Source organism: Procambarus clarkii, chromosome 42 (assembly GCF_040958095.1).
Source record: "Procambarus clarkii isolate CNS0578487 chromosome 42, FALCON_Pclarkii_2.0, whole genome shotgun sequence".
NCBI lineage: Eukaryota > Metazoa > Arthropoda > Malacostraca > Decapoda > Cambaridae > Procambarus > Procambarus clarkii.
Genome location: NC_091191.1, coordinates 31,094,170 through 31,110,736, shown reverse-complemented (window position 1 = coordinate 31,110,736; position 16,567 = coordinate 31,094,170). Strand labels below are relative to the sequence as shown.

Below are 16,567 nucleotides of genomic sequence, written 5' to 3'. Positions count from 1 at the left end.
GTCACTACCAACCTACTCACCATACCTGTGATGACCACACCCGTCACTACTAGCCCCTCACCACACCTGTGATTACCACATATGTCACTACCAGCCCCTCAACACACCTGTCACTACCAGCCCCTCACCACACATGTGATGACCAAACCTGTCACTACCAGCCCCTCACCACACATGTAATGACCACACCTGTCACTACCAGCTTTTAATTTCATATCTAAATATGGAAATATGTTAGTAATTATACATCCATATTTTAGGTGTAAAACACATCAGAGGCCGTTCATTAAATCGACATTTAAGACCTCTAAGAGAGATTACATGTTAACTAAATAATAATTAATCCATGTTAAGAGTGGACAGTGGGAGGACAAAAGTTGTATAAAGTAGTGTAATATGTTATTACGACCGCGCGCACCAGCTGCCAGGTGGCACTCAGGTGAGTGCCACCCGACAGGTGGCGCGCGGGTGTGTAGTCACACATGGTTTTTGGGGATTTTCGGGGAAGTTTGGCGCGTTTCGGACGCGTGTGAGCATCCTGTGTTTGGGTATGTGGTCAGGAAAGAGGGGAAATCATGTTGTTGGATGCCAGGTGGAGCGCGTCGTCGTCGCAGAGGGTTTGGAAGGGGAATTTCCCGGAAGTTTGGCGCGTGTCGGAGGCGGTCTTGAGTGTCGGGTGAGCAGGTGTACCGCATCGCTCTAGACACAAATGGAATTTCTGGGAAGATGTGGGAATTTCTGGGAAGACGTATGAAAATACAAGGATAAGAGTGGAATATGAGGAAGGAGATTGTCATAGACTTAATCCTGTGTGATGATGATGATGATGATGATAATAGTTTGATGATCGTGAGTAGAGGATGAGAGGGGAACCAACATAGTGGATATGTTGTTTGGGGAGGGGTGAGGGGGGGGGAGGGAGAGGAGAACCCCCATACCTGAGAGGAACGCCAGGAGGTCCATTAGCTTCCTCCTACAGGAAGTCGCAAGTGTTGAGGGGTAAGAGAGCGAGAGCTCACTCTCCTGCGGAAGTGGGGGCCATTTGTCTAAAGGGTTTTCGTTGTCTTCAGAGTGGCGATGTTCGTCCCACGACGACTCCCCATACACTGTGGATTCCGGATAAGAAGGGGCGAGGTACATACGACAGACCCACACCTGTCAGCCATCAATCACTCACACCCCTCATCCCCACCCGCTCCCATACCATCAACCATTGTTCCGTGCATTCTCTTTTAGTATGTGTAAGCTATATCCCAACGTGATCAACATGGTGAGAGCAATAACGAGGGAAAAGTAAACACATTATATAAATTTATTTCTTTATTAAACACTTTAGCGATTTACAACGATAATAATAATAATAATAATAATAATAAGACTTCTTCTTGGTGGTTTAGCTAGCAGACAGATGTAGAAAGGCTTTCATTCAGTCCATCGATCCTTCCCGACACGCTTGTCAATCAGTCAATCTGTAGAAAGGGGAAAAGGTTATAAGTTTTGTTGTTGTCAATGTTGTAAACATAAATACAGACATTATTATGTTCATCATTCAATCCTAACATAAAGTATTACTCACCGCACTATCATCCTAGCCAACTTCGTCACACAGCGTTTCACACTCAGCATCACTACCGTTTAAGCAGAATGTTTGCTTACACACAGGCATTTTCATCTGAGCGTAATTGAATTTCAACACTTTTTCATCATTCTTGCGAAAATGACCATATTTAAATGCTTCATCAAAGTGAAGCAGGGCGGCCTCTAAGCCTAGTCTGCAAAAATGATATGCAAAATAAACGGCGTAATTCCCACAGAAGTAACTATTCAAGGACTGAATCCTTTTCTTCATAATATATAGGGTATAGTCTTGGAAGTAAGACATAAACTCTTCGAAATATCTTGTATAAGATCCTATTGCAGGATTGGCATAGCTGTCTAGTATAACTATCTCGCTTCTACCTTCATCCTTATTTACATAGAATGTTATCCAATGGCCCATTTTATTACGAGAACCCGAGTCCAGAGTGTTCATTATGAACACCACAGGTCTTTTTTTATGTATTTTTGTCAGTATTTTCCGTACGTCATCAGCTAGGAAACATCCTAGATAGTCCACCTTATCACCTAAATTACTTCTGATAGCCTCATTTATTTCCAAACAATTCATATTAGTATTTTATCCTCGCGTATCGCAAATAACGCGACGATCCGCGTTAATGCTGATCACACCTGTTGTAGACCCGTAAACTAGAATGACCTTATTTCTAGCTACTCCGCGTTTAAATTCCAAAGCGATCCTCAGATTAACACTTTTTTCAATAGGTATGGTGTCATCTATATCCTCGGGTTGTAAATTAAAGGCCAGTATGGTTCCACCATTCACATATGTGTCATAAGATAATATATTGTCTTTATCAAAGCCTAAGGCTTGTAATGCTGTGTAATACAACTTGGCGCAGTTATGAGGGAAGTCACACCCAATATTGACATTATTAGTGCTATTCTGGGATATTAATACTTCCCAGTAGTGACAGGTGTGGTCATCACATGTGTGGTGAGGGGCTGGTAGTGACAGGTTTGGTCATCACATGTGTGGTGAGGGGCTGGTAGTGACAGGTGTGTTGAGGGGCTGGTAGTGACATATGTGGTAATCACAGGTGTGGTGAGGGGCTAGTAGTGACGGGTGTGGTCATCACAGGTATGGTGAGAGGTTGGTAGTGACAGGTGTGGTCATAACAGGTGTGGTGAGGGGCTGGTAGTGACATGTGTGGTCATCACAGGTGTGGTGAAGGGCTGGTAGTGACAGGTTTGGTCATCACAGGTATGGTGCGGAGCTGGTAGTGACAGGTGTGGTCATTGCAGGTGTTGTGAGGGGTTGGTAGTGACAGGTGTGGTGAGGGGCTGGTAGTGACAGGTGTGGTCATCACAGGTGTGGTGAGGGGTTTTTAGTGACAGGTGTGGTCGTCATAGGTGTGGTGAGGGGCTGGTAGTGACAGGTGTGGTCGTCACAGGTGTGGTGAGGGCCGGGCGCTGAGCAGTAGTGAGGAGACGTGTGAGGACGAGGACGAGTGTGTGTGGCGTCCTTGTCTTAACGAAGGCACCTGCTTCAACACCCAGCCAGGTGAGGCGTCCTTGTCTTATCGGAGGCACCTGCTTCAACACCCAGCCAGGTGAGGCGTCCTTGTCTTATCGGAGGCACCTGCTTCAACACCCAGCCAGGTGAGGCGTCCTTGTCTTATTGGAGGCACCTGCTTCAACACCCAGCCAGGTGAGGCGACCTTGTCTTATCGGAGGCACCTGCTTACACACCCAGCAAGGTGAGTCATCCTTGTGGGCCCCTCCCTTGTGGAGCCCCCTCCCTTGTGGGGCCCCCTCCCTTGTGGGGCCCTCCTCTATAGGGCCCTTTCTTTATGGGGCCCTTCCCTTGTGGGTCCCATCCCTTGTAAGTCCTTCCCTTCTTGGCCCCTGTTACGGACCCGGATCCAGCGTCCGAGCACGGAGCAGTGACGACCGCGCCATCTGTGGGTCAGCTCCCGAAACCCCCACCAAATGGACGACGACACCTGGTGAGGACGACGTGTATTGGCCACAAGGGCCGGTTTCCAGTCCTGTGCAGCTCACAACACCGCCGCTGCTGACCTCTGGTGAGGTGGTGCTCAGACAACAACGCCATCTATGGAGTGGATATGTCGGGCGTTTGTGTCTGAGCCTGTAAGTGGGGTGCTGTAGTGTGTCTCTGTTATTGATGACGTGTCTGCTTACAGAGTCGACCTGGGACTGCTGTGATGGAAGTTGAGTCAGTCTACCCAAGGCAGCCGTCTCCATACCTTGTGCTTTGCTGCAGCAGCTGTGAAGTCGTCCCCCGGAAGAACACTGTGGTGTTACCCTGCCAGTAGAGTGGCAGTAGAAGGATTACCCGGGACCGACTGCTGGAGACGATTATCCACTGGGGTATTGATGCCAAGGAGAGTGATTTGTGGTATCACACGAGGCTCCTTACTAGGGCGCTACCCTAGTATCGCTCGTGGAGTGGCCTGACCAGCGTTGCTGATCCGGAACCTGCCAGCAGACCTGCTGGACTTGTGGTTGACGGCCCCCATGGCGGTGCCCCCAGTGGACCTGTGTTTTGGCTGACCTGTGGCCAGAGTAGGCTCATACACCTCCCCCTGTGTAATCTTATATTATTTATTTGGTGATGGTAATAATTATAATCTTAAGTTCTTATCTTTATTTCCCTTCCCCTTTAAGTTACTTGCATCACGGATCTCATCCCTTGAAAGCCACTACTGGCTTGGGGCCGGATACAACTTCCTCTAATAACATCAGAGTACGAACTCAGTTGCGACCCGAGAGGGCCGTAACATAATTGGCATCCCCAGCGGGATCCGTCCCCTTGTTAAGTATGTTTGACAGGGGTGGTGAAGTGGCGTAATCCCTGTAAATAATTCCCCCTGTGTGTGATGATTGGGACGTTATACGTCCTGTGCGGTGCTCCGAGTGACTAAGTGCGATATTGTGCAGTGCGGTGCTCGCTGTGATTAAGCGATTCAGTGCAATATTGTAGAGCGAAGTGTTCGCTGTGATTCAGTGCAATATTGTAGAGCGAAGTGTTCGCTGTGATTCAGTGCAATATTGTAGAGCGAAGTGTTCGCTGTGATTCAGTGCAATATTGTAGAGCGAAGTGTTCGCTGCGATACAGTGCAATATTGTGTAGTACAGTGCCCGAAGTAATTACGTGCAATATTGACAAGTGCAGTGTTTGGTGCGATAAAGTGCAATATTGACGTAGAACAGTGCTCGGTGCGTTAAGTGCTAACGAGAAAGCGGTGTGTTAAGTGCTAAGTGTTCCATCTGTGACAATGGCAGAAAAAGCTACCATCGATGATCTGGACGATGTGCAGGCTTTTCTGAACAGAGAGGACTGTCTTGCCAGATTAAAATATCTGAGCAAACCAGAACTAGTGCTAGTTAGTGCCTACTTGGAGATAAAGATCCGTGCCAGTGATTCCCGTGTGGAGATCTTATCCAAGGTTCACCGGCATTTGAAGGCCGAAGAAAAACAAGAAAGTGAGGCACTAGGTACCAAGGAAAGTGAAGAAGTTGCTTCCACTGAAAAGGAAGATAAAGGCAGTGACCTTGACAGTGATGCAGGTGAGCTGAATATTAGCTTGCTTACAGTCAAAATGCGCGCCTTAGAGATAAATCGCGAGATAGAGTGGAAGAAGTTAGAAATAGAACGAGAATTAAAAGATAAAGAAATGGAGATGAAAGAAAAGGAATTGGCGATGAGGCGTTTAGAATTAGAACGAGAAGAAAGAAGAGAAGAGCGAGAAAGAGAAGAGAAACGAGAAAGAGAACAGCAAGAGAGAGAAGAAAACGAAAGACAGAGACAACATGAACTAGAAGTATTACGATTAGGCGGTGGTCGGAGGCCAACAACGGAAACCAGTAGTTTCGATCCGGTAAGGAACATCAAAATGGTCCCCAAATTCAACGAGAAGGAAGTTTCAAAGTTCTTTGCAGCCTTCGAGAAAGTCGCTGCCTCTTTGGAGTGGCCAAGGGAGAATTGGGCCATCATGATACAGTCAGTCTTGACTGGGAAGGCCCAAATTGCCTACTCCACGTTATCCCTTGACGACTCTGGCGATTACGACAGGGTGAAGAAAGTGGTGCTCATGGCGTACCAATTGGTACCTGAGGCGTACAGGCAGAAGTTCAGGAACCTGAAGAAGACCTCAGAGCACACTTTTACCGAATTCGCCACAATCAAGGAGCGACTTTTTCAGGAGTGGTGTACCTCTCGGAAGGTGGAGACCAAAGAAGACCTCGAGCAGCTTATACTGCTAGAGGACTTCAAGGATTGTTTGTCTGGAGACCTGAAGACGTACTTAGAGGAACAGCAGGTAGAGACCTTGAGTGCAGCAGCCACAATGGCTGAGGAATACATCCTGACTCATAGGCCGTCTGCTAAGTACGTCCCAAGGCATTACCAACGCCGGTTTGACAGACCTCATGACGAAGAGGAAAGACCCGTCCCACAAAGCGCTAAGAAGACGCCCCCAAGTAGCCCTCGAAGGACTAGTCCTAGCAGTCCGAAACACCGGAGTCCGAGGAGGAACGTGGTGTGCTGGACTTGTGGGCAGAAAGGGCATGTAGCTGCTATGTGCCGAGGCAGAAGAGGTGGCGGCGCACGTAGGGAGGTGATGATGATAAGCTGTGTTACACCACCAGCAGGAAGCCAGTCGATGACGACGCAGGAAGGACCAAGTTTGTTCGCCCCTCACACTTCAAGCGGGTACGTAACGAGTGATCATACTGGTAGGTCAGTTGTAGTGCTCAGAGATAGTGGAGCAGCCCAGTCCCTGATCGTGAGAGACTTGTTACCCGAGGGAGTAAGTGTGGATGGGAGACCAGAGGTTGTCCTGGTTGGGTTTCCAAGGACGCAGTACATCGCCCCCTTAGTGCCAGTACATCTCGACTCGCCTTATTTCAGCGGCACATGTGCGTTGGCAGTAGTCGATACCCTCCCTGTGGCTGGGATTGACGTGGTACTAGCCAACGACTTGGTGACAGATTGGAGCATAAATCTTCCCAAAGTCGCGGACGAGTCAGCCAGAACAGCAAGGTCTGAGGTAACGGCAGGCAGTGGTAATGTCCAGGTAAAAACAGACCCGGATTTAAACATGTTTAATATGTCCTCTCACCAGCAGATCGACAGTGTTCTAGCAGAGTCTCCTGATTCTTCTCTCGACAAGGAACATGCGGTTACGATAGTAAAAGTACCTGAGCAAGAAGAGAGGCCTTGTGTGCAGGCACCCACGGATACCAACGAGTCTGGAGCGAAGGCGGATGTGTACTTGCTGTATGGCAAGGTACAGCGTTCATTGAACCAGCCAGAGATTCCCCAGACGTCAGAGGTATGTGAGGTGTGTTCGAAAGGTCTAGTGCCCTCTTTGGTCCAAACCAGGCTAGTGGATATAGCCGGTTATGGACATGACAGGCTCGGGAAGCTTATCCCTCAATTGGCCCCATGTTTCTTAGCGATATTTTGTTTTGTTCTCTTATGTGTTCTCAGTGTTCTCAGTAAGGACCGGTGGACGACCCGACAGATGATGGCTCCCATGAAAATCGCGAAGAGATCCCAGGGATTAGAGACATGCACTGCGAGTGTTGCAGTCGACGAAGGAGCCTGGAAGGTGATGGTTGATACAGGAGGTATGAGATATGATAATGTGAGTGACTGTTTCCGACAGGTTGACACACCCCGCGTGATTGCTGAGCCTCAATACAGCGTTATACGGAACGTTGGTCGACCTGACGTGGGCAGAGTGAATGCCATCTTCGATGTACGACCAGCCCTGTTGAAACTAGGTGTAAGCCTAGTAGAGGCGTATGCAGTAAGTATTGACTTACCCACTGTCGCTATCACTCTGAATTATCAGACCCCTGTATTCCAGGTTCCTGTCTCCCTGAAGGACTACCGGACCGGCACCAGAAATGCCGTCTGTGACCAGCCATCATCGGTGCCACGACATAGGGAAGTGTCGAGTCGACCCAGATCGTGTCGAAACCAATCCTTACTCGAGAGATGTGAGAATATGCCCCTGATTAACATCTCGGTGGAAGTGTGGAAGACTACTTCAGACAGACCATCGTCTTCTATCTTCAAGTTCCCTTTGTGCCGGAATTGCCCAGTAGGACAGTTCTGTGGACGAGACAGCCTCGCCGTTCCAGTTTATAAAGCAAGTGAGTCCATTTGGAGTTGTGTCCCCGTACTAATTTGGTTTGTAATTCTCTTTCTAGAACCCCAAACCAAATTCTTTTTGGTGGGGAGGTGTTACGGACCCGGATCCAGCGTCCGAGCATGGAGCAGTGACGACCGCGCCATCTGTGGGTCAGCTCCCGAAACCCCCACCAAATGGACGACGACACCTGGTGAGGACGACGTGTATTGGCCTCAAGGGCCGGTTTCCAGTCCTGTGCAGCTCACAACACCGCCGCTGCTGACCTCTGGTGAGGTGGTGCTCAGACAACAACGTCATCTATGGAGTGGATATGTCGGGCGTTTGTGTCTGAGCCTGTAAGTGGGGTGCTGTAGTGTGTCTCTGTTATTGATGACGTGTCTGCTTACAGAGTCGACCTGGGACTGCTGTGATGGAAGTTGAGTCAGTCTAACCAAGGCAGCCGTCTCCATACCTTGTGCTTTGCTGCAGCAGCTGTGAAGTCGTCCCCCGGAAGAACACTGTGGTGTTACCCTGCCAGTAGAGTGGCAGTAGAAGGATTACTCGGGACCGACTGCTGGAGACGATTATCCACTGGGGTATTGATGCCAAGGAGAGTGATTTGTGGTATCACACGAGGCTCCTGACTAGGGCGCTACCCTAGTATCGCTCGTGGAGTGGCCTGACCAGCGTTGCTGATCCGGAACCTGCCAGCAGACCTGCTGGACTTGTGGTTGACGGCCTCCACAGTTGACGGTCCACTGGGGGCACCCCCCAGTGGACCTGTGTTTTGGCTGACCTGTGGCCAGGGTAGGCTCAGCTTCTCAAAGGATTCGTTGTGAGGCCACGAAAGCACCGAGGACTTAGCACCGAGAGCTTGGGTCCAGAGTCTTCAGGAGAAGACGATTGTGTACAGTGTTAATACCCCTCCCTCTGTGTAATCTTATATTATTTATTTGGTGATGATAATAATTATAATCTTAAGTTCTTAACTTTATTTCCCTTCCCCTTTAAGTTACTTGCGTCACGGATCTCATCCCTTGAAAGCCCCTACTGGCTTGGGGCCAGATACAACTTCCTCTAATAACATCAGAGTACGAACTCAGTTGCGACCCGAGAGGGCCGTAATAGCCCCTGCCTTGTGGGGCCCTCCCGTGTGGGGCCCCTTCCTTGTGGGCCCCTTCCTTGTAGGGAAGGGCCCCCACCCTCGCTACACGCTTCCCACCACCTTGTAGGGAGGGATAGGGAGAGGCAAAGGAGGGCCCCTTGTAGGGCCCCTCCCTTGTGGGCCCCTCTCTTGTAGCGCCCTCCCTTGTAGGGTCCTCCCTTGTTGGGCCCCTCTCTTGTGGGGCTTTACCTTGTGGGGCCCTCCCTTGTGGGGCCCCTCCCTTGAGGGACTTTCCTTGTCGGGATCTTCCCCTATAGTTCTCTACCTTGTGGGGGACCTCTCCCTTATAGGGCTTTTCCTTGTAGGGCCCTTTCCTTGTGGGTCCCTTCCCGTGAGGGGCCCTACCTTGTGGAGGCCTCTTCCTTGTGGGGGTCCCTCCCTTGTCGGACCCTCTCTTTTGGGGCCCGTCACTTGTGACGCCGTCCCGTGTGGGCCCCTCCCCTGTCGGACCCTCCCTTGTGGGTACCTCTCTCATGGGCCCCTCCCCCTTGGGCCCCTCTCGTAGGCCTCTTCCTCAGGTGCCCCTCCTTTGTGGGGCCCCTCCCTTGTGGGGGCCACTCCCATGTGGGCCCCTCTTATATGAGCCCCTCTCTTGTGGGCCCATACACCTGATTTGGACTGCCTATTCATCCACCTGACGGATTGCATATCCAACTAACTTGGTCTTATCCCATTTCTCCTCAAATGCCTATTCATCCACCTGATTTGCATTGCCTACTCTTCCAACTAACTTGGACTGTCTACTCATCTTATTCATCTTCTATAATTGACTTGGAATTTGCCACTACTTCCTATGTTTCTAATGTTCATGAGTGAAATTCTGTTCCACCTAATAATGAGACGTTTAGATTTTTTTCTTGTTTTAAGTTACCCTCTTCTAATGGTATTCCGTTCTCTGTGAAGGCTTCATGTGAGCGTGTCCGGCGGGGTTCAGCGGACAACACTGTCACCTGCTGGACGTGGGGGAGACTTTGCTAAAACTGCCGCTCGGGATCCTGGTGACCATTGTCGTCTGGTGCACATTTCTCCTGCGTGAGTATATCTACCTGTTAAGTTCACTCTGTAAATGCTGCTTTGGTGATGTGCAGCAGTCCACGTCTTTAACAATGTGTGACAATTGGTTTTTATTGAGTAGTTTATTTTGTAATTGCTTATGTCTCATATTATTGGAAATTGCTATTATTTCTTAAACTTTGCTTTAGTGATTGCTGGACGCCTTTAAGTCCTGCTGAGACGTCATCGAAACCTTCAAACGGGTCACGTTTCTGATTGAACTCCAAAGAGGTATTACCAATTGACTGTCCATAGGAGATAAAGTTCTCTGTGGGGAAGAACAAAGCCAGTTGAGAGCCAGGGAGGATCCCCAGAAGATACTAATCCCACCACTGCACATAAAATTTGGGCTTATGAAACAAGTTGTCACAGCGTTACATAAGGAGTCAGAAGCCTTCGAGTTCCTGCAAGATTTTACTCTAAAACGTCTAGGGCATATGTCAAAGACGGTGTCGTCATCAGACCAACAGATAAAAAAAGATCGTAGAGTACAACGAATTCCCCAAAGAAGGCCACTAAGAAAGAAATGTGTCGTGAGTAAATTTGTTCATCAAATCCCAGGGCATGCTCTTGTGGCGCTGAGCCTACAAGAGTGAGAAAGGTTGAATGGTCCCAAAGGCAATAAATGACAAAGAACTCTATGACCAGACCAGGATTCGCATCTGCGTTTCCAGGGCTCATCCCACTCAATCATTCCAGCGGAATATGGGCGATAAATACACAACTAAAAGTTTTGTTTTATATTATTTTAAAAGTAATATAAAACACAGAAATATCTTAAACAATATTATTTTTAATTCGTATCCCTATATAATAAGCTATATGATAAAACTTCTCATAATGTAATATTCATCATTATTCTGCTGATATTTTACTGATATGTAGATAATAGTCTACGTCATTAGACTACTGTCAGTGTATGTCACATCATTAGACTACTGTCAGTGTAGGTCACATCATTAGACTACTGTCAGTGTAGGTCACATCATTAGACTACTGTCAGTGTAGGTCACATCATTAGACTACTGTCAGTGTAGGTCACATCATTAGACTACTGTCAGTGTAGGTCACATCATTAGACTACTGTCAGTGTAGGTCACATCATTAGACTTCTGTCAGTGTAGGTCACATCATTAGACTACTGTCAGTGTAGGTCACATCATTAGACTACTGTCAGTGAAGGTCACATCATTAGACTACTGTCAGTGTAGGTCACATCATTAGACTACTGTCAGTGTAGGTCACATCATTAGACTACTGTACGTCAGTGTAGGTCACATCATTAGACTATTGTCAGTGTAGGTCACATCATTAGACTACTGTCAGTGTAAATCACATCATTAAACTACTGTCAGTGTAGGTCACATCATTAGACTACTGTCAGTGTAGGTCACATCATTAGACTACTGTCAGTGTAGGTCACATCATTAGACTACTGTCAGTGTAGGTCACATCATTAGACTACTGTCAGTGTAGGCCACATCATTAGACTACTGTCAATGTAGGTCACATCATTAGACTACTGTCAGTGTAGGTCACATCATTAGACTACTGTCAGTGTAAATCACATCATTAAACTACTGTCAGTGTAGGTCACATCATTAGACTACTGTCAGCGTAGGTCACATCATTAGACTACTGTCAGCGTAGGTCACATCATTAGACTACTGTCAGTGTAGGCCACATCATTAGACTACTGTCAGTGTAGGCTAAATTATTAGACTACTGTCAGTGTAGGCCACATCATTACACTACTGTTAGTGTTGGTCACATCATTAGACTACTGTCAGTGTAGGTCACATCATTAGACTACTGTCAGTGTAGGTCACATCATTAGACTACTGTCAGTGTAGGTCACATCATTAGACTACTGTCAGTGTAGGTCACATCATTAGACTACTGTCAGTGTAGGTCACATCATTAGACTACTGTCAGTGTAGGCTACATCATTAGACTACTGTCAGTGTAGGTCACATCATTATACTACTGTCAGTGTAGGTCACATCATTAGACTACTGTCAGTGTAGGCCACATCATTAGACTACTGTCAGTGTAGGCTAAATTATTAGACTACTGTCAGTGTAGGCCACATCATTACACTACTGTCAGTGTAGGTCACAACATTACACTACTGTTAGTGTAGACCACATCATTTTTCTACTATTAGTGTATGCAACATAATAGACTGCTCTCACTGTAGGCCACATCATTAGACTGTCAGTGTAGGCCACACCATTAGACAACTGTCAGTGTAGGCCACACCATTAGAATACTGTCAGTGTAGGTCACATCACTAGACTGTCAGTGTAGGTCACATCACTAGACTGTCGATGTAAGTCACATCACAACACACTCAGTGTGGGTCACATCACTAGACTGTCAGTGAAGGTCACATCACTAGACTGTCAGTGTTGGACACATCACTAGACTGTCAGTGTGGGTCACATCACTAGACTATCAGTGTGGGGTCACATCACTAGACTGTCAGTGTGGGGTCACATCACTAGACGGTCAGTGTAGGTCACATCACTAGACTGTCAGTGTTGGTCACATCACTAGACTGTCAGTGTGGGTCACATCACTAGATTATCAGTGTGGGGTCACATCACTAGACTGTCAGTGTGGGTCACATCATTAGCCTGTATCATATACTGTGGGTTGGTTGGTGTTGTCACTGTCGATCCTTCTCTATGGACAACCCAACCCACAACTCGGCAGAGTGCTTATACTAGGAGATCACCCTTGGCACTTCTGGCTCTTGGAGAGGGGCTCCACGTCACATGTTTAGGGGATGCGGCTCCAACACTCAGCCTCGTTGTCACGTGCACACACCCACTCGAGCCGCTGTGACTCCCCACTCTCTCCTTAGGTGATATGATCTCCTCAATCCCCTTTTGACTTATTAGTATTACCTTTTACCCTGTCCACAGCAGTGGTTCTTGTTTCTTTCTCTCTCTCTCTCTTCTTCTGTACTATTTCATGGAAAGCCTCACTAGGTCAAGGGCAAACACCAGCAAATTGGAATACATTTACTGGACAAAGCACATACACAATACATACAGATATAATAATAATGAATCCGATACTCTATAATATTACAATCGGGTTGCACTCCAACGCAACCAGAACTCTACCATCAGCTTATCAAGTGGTATCCTATCTCCTTGTTCACCACCTGATACTATCAACCTCCTCAAGTTGATCAAGTCTACATACACTGTTGCACCATCAGCAAGAGTATATATATATAGAAAATCAGCATTTGAATGCAATAACATATATCAGTATAAATGTTCATTGATACACAACAATGATCAATCGATCACTGTCAGTCCTGGAACGCATACATCTGTAGGTAATCCAGCCTACGACTGTAACTCTAAACTTCAGTGTAAAACACTCCTTGACATAAGAATGCAAACAACCACTCACCTCTCACTGCGTCTTGCACACTAATGACAACCAAACACTATCAACTCCCTACAAGTAATCCACCAGAACTTCCCTTCCACCTCTGGAAGTTCACTACCCTGATATCTTCAGGTTCTTCCTGGCTTCACTACCAGGATCCTCTGCAGCTCCTCCAGGCTGCTATCATGAAGTTTCCTTGAGCAACTATGGTGCTCTACTACTTCTGCTAGGTTCCTCCACAGCTCTCTTGGCTGCTACACCATGAAGTTTCCTCGAGCAACTATGGTGCTTCTCCACCTCTACAGAAGCATGTGACACTCCTCTTCGCTGCTTCTCTTCACAGCTCGAGGTCCTCTCCTCCACTACCTTGGAGTCTCATCAACTACTCCATCTATGCTGGCTTCGAAATTCTCAGCAACTTCTTCCCCAAAGACAAACCTGCAACCCATCGACACTCCAATAAAATGTTTCCCCTTTAACACATAAACAAAAATAATCACACAATATGTTTGTCTCCAACCTCTATCTGTCCTCTACATACAGGGAGAGTAGACTCCCCAGTTTTGGGCGGGTCCATACTCCACCTCGCCTGGCGGCGGTCCTCACTCGCTGGGAGAGTCTTCCTCCGTCAGGAGCCGGGCTCCCTCAGTCGTCTGTCAGAGCTCAGAGGGGACGGACGTCGCTCCGTGCTCCTCCCTCTTCACTCTCCTATTTCAGGCTTTCTGCCTTATTAAAACATGTCTAACTTATAAATAAACATCGCTACTGTCGCTGGGCACATGACCAACTACAAGCAATCACTATGAACTGGCGTATATCGTGCTTACCACAGATTAACTGGTCGAGGGCGCTTCTCCCTCTGACGGCGTCTGGTCACGGCGCTTCCACGGCCCACAATAATGCCTCTGGGCGATTTAATAAACACTTCGTCGACCAGGACTTGAGACCACAACGTTCCCAGCTCGGTTCCACAGCTGGCACGTCTACACACTTCTCTTCTCTTCGAGATATATCACTAGGGGTTCCCCTTCTGGCGGGAGCTCGAACGGAGCGCGGTTTTCCCCTGCGATGTCTGGCACTCAAGTGAGGTCAAGGTCCTCCGGAAGCGAGCCTCACGCCTCCAGCAAAATGTCCACATCTCCTAGCCAGTCATCCATCTGTTTTCTTCTTCATTGCCCATAATCTCAAACTGTTATACATATCCAAGCAACTATTTTACATATGCGTTATCACCTCAATATTTGCTAGACCTTCTAATCAGGTCAGGCTTGATGAATAACTCTCAAGAAGGGAGACTCGTTTCTCCTGCAGGCTGAAATCATAACACCTGTCAGTGTGGGTCACATCACTAGACTTCCAGTGTGGGTAACATCACTAGACTGCCAGTGTGGGTAACATCACTAGACTGACAGTGTGGGTCACATCATTAGCCTGTCATTGTGGGTCACATCACTAGACTTCCAGTGTGGGTCACATCACTAGACTGTCAGTGTGGGTAACATCACTAGACTGTCAGTGTGGGTCACATCATTAGCCTGTCAGTGTGGGTCACATCACTAGACTTCCAGTGTGGGTCACATCACTAGACTGTCAGAGTAGGCCACATCACTAGACTGTCAGTCTAGGTCACATCACTAGACTACTAAACATTGAGCTCATCACGTGCTCCTCCCAAAACAGTGCTGATCTGCGCCTTTCTGCTGCATCAGCACCACCGCCGCTCGGCGCTGCGCAGAGGCGCCGCCGACAACAAGGAAGACGCCGTCCGCTGTGAGCAACAGGTTTCCCCGCCCTGCAACCACACGCCCAACCTGCTGGAGCTGCAGCTGTTGACGCCGCCCAAAGCCAACGGTCAGCCAGCCTGGACCAAGAACCCCAACATAGCAGGTATGTGGCCCTCCCCCCCCCTACCAGCCTGGACCAAGAACCCCAACATAGCAGGTATGTGGCCCTCCCCCCCCCCTGCCAGCCTGGACCAAGAACCCCAACATAGCAGGTATGTGGCCCTCCCCCTACCAGCTTGGACCAAGAACCCCAACATAGCAGGTATGCGGCCCTCCCCCCCCTACCAGCCTGGACCAAGAACCCCAACATAGCAGGTATGTGGCCCTCCCCCCCCTTACCAGCCTGGAGCAAGAACCCCAACATAGCAGGTATGTGGCCCTCCCCCCCTACCAGCCTGGACCAAGAACCCCAACATAGCAGGTATGTGGCCCTCCCCCCCCCCTACCAGCCTGGACCAAGAACCCCAACATAGCAGGTATGTGGCCCTCCCCCCCCCTACCAGCCTGGACCAAGAACCCCAACATAGCAGGTATGTGGCCCTCCCCCCCCACCTGCCAGCCTGGACCAAGAACCCCAACATAGCAGGTATGTGGCCCTCGCCCTACCAGCCTGGACCAAGAACCCCAACATAGCAGGTATGTGGTCGTCCCCCTACCAGCCTTGACCAGAAACCCAACATAGCAGGTACGTGGCCGTCTTCCTACCATCGTGGACCAAGAACCCCAACAAAGCAGGTATGTGGCCCTTCCCACTGCCAGCCTGAATCAGAAACCTTAACCTACCAGGTCAGTGGCCTCTTGAGTTGCATTAAGTACTTGATCAAAGCCAGCGAATGGCTTCATCCCGGTAGGCATCAGAGGAGCCCTTCAATACCATTCACAAGTGATTAAGTAACTTTATAGTTACAGCTTTCATATGCTATTCGGATCTCTGTATATAAATCGCTTGCCCTTGGAGAGAACTGTATTTATATCTTTATCTTGTCAGCTTATGTAAGTTTTTTTCTGAGAATGTTTTGTTTATTTCATTTAATAATATTGGGCAGGCGTAGATGTGCTGCAGGTGGACGCCGCCTCTGAGACCAGCAGCATGGAGGACCAGAGACGGAGCGGGTTCTTAGTGCCTGCCCCGGACGTTGAGCGTGGAGGCAAGAAATCCAGAGGGACGACGCTGGAGAATGGGAAGCAGAACGGCGTCGGCGGTAAGAGTGGTACCGACAGTATCCCTCCCGCAGGGGACCACCTGAGGAATTATGCTTACGAAGGCGATGGCTCTTCTCCCGGATCACTGTCTTCCTGTGAGTTTGAACTGCTGTGTGTGGAAGATACATGATTTTGTTTTACATGTTTAAGACCAGAGAATTGTTTGCTGCACTCATAAACACACACACACACACACACACACACACACACACACACACACACACACA

The 16,567-nt window shown here is 48.5% G+C and overlaps 1 pseudogene; it reads left to right on the top strand.

The window, feature by feature from the left end:
* Window positions 1-575: 575 nt before the first annotated feature.
* The window catches only part of LOC138373509 (neural-cadherin-like), a 17,021-nt pseudogene continuing 1,029 nt past the window's right edge, over window positions 576-16,567 (top strand).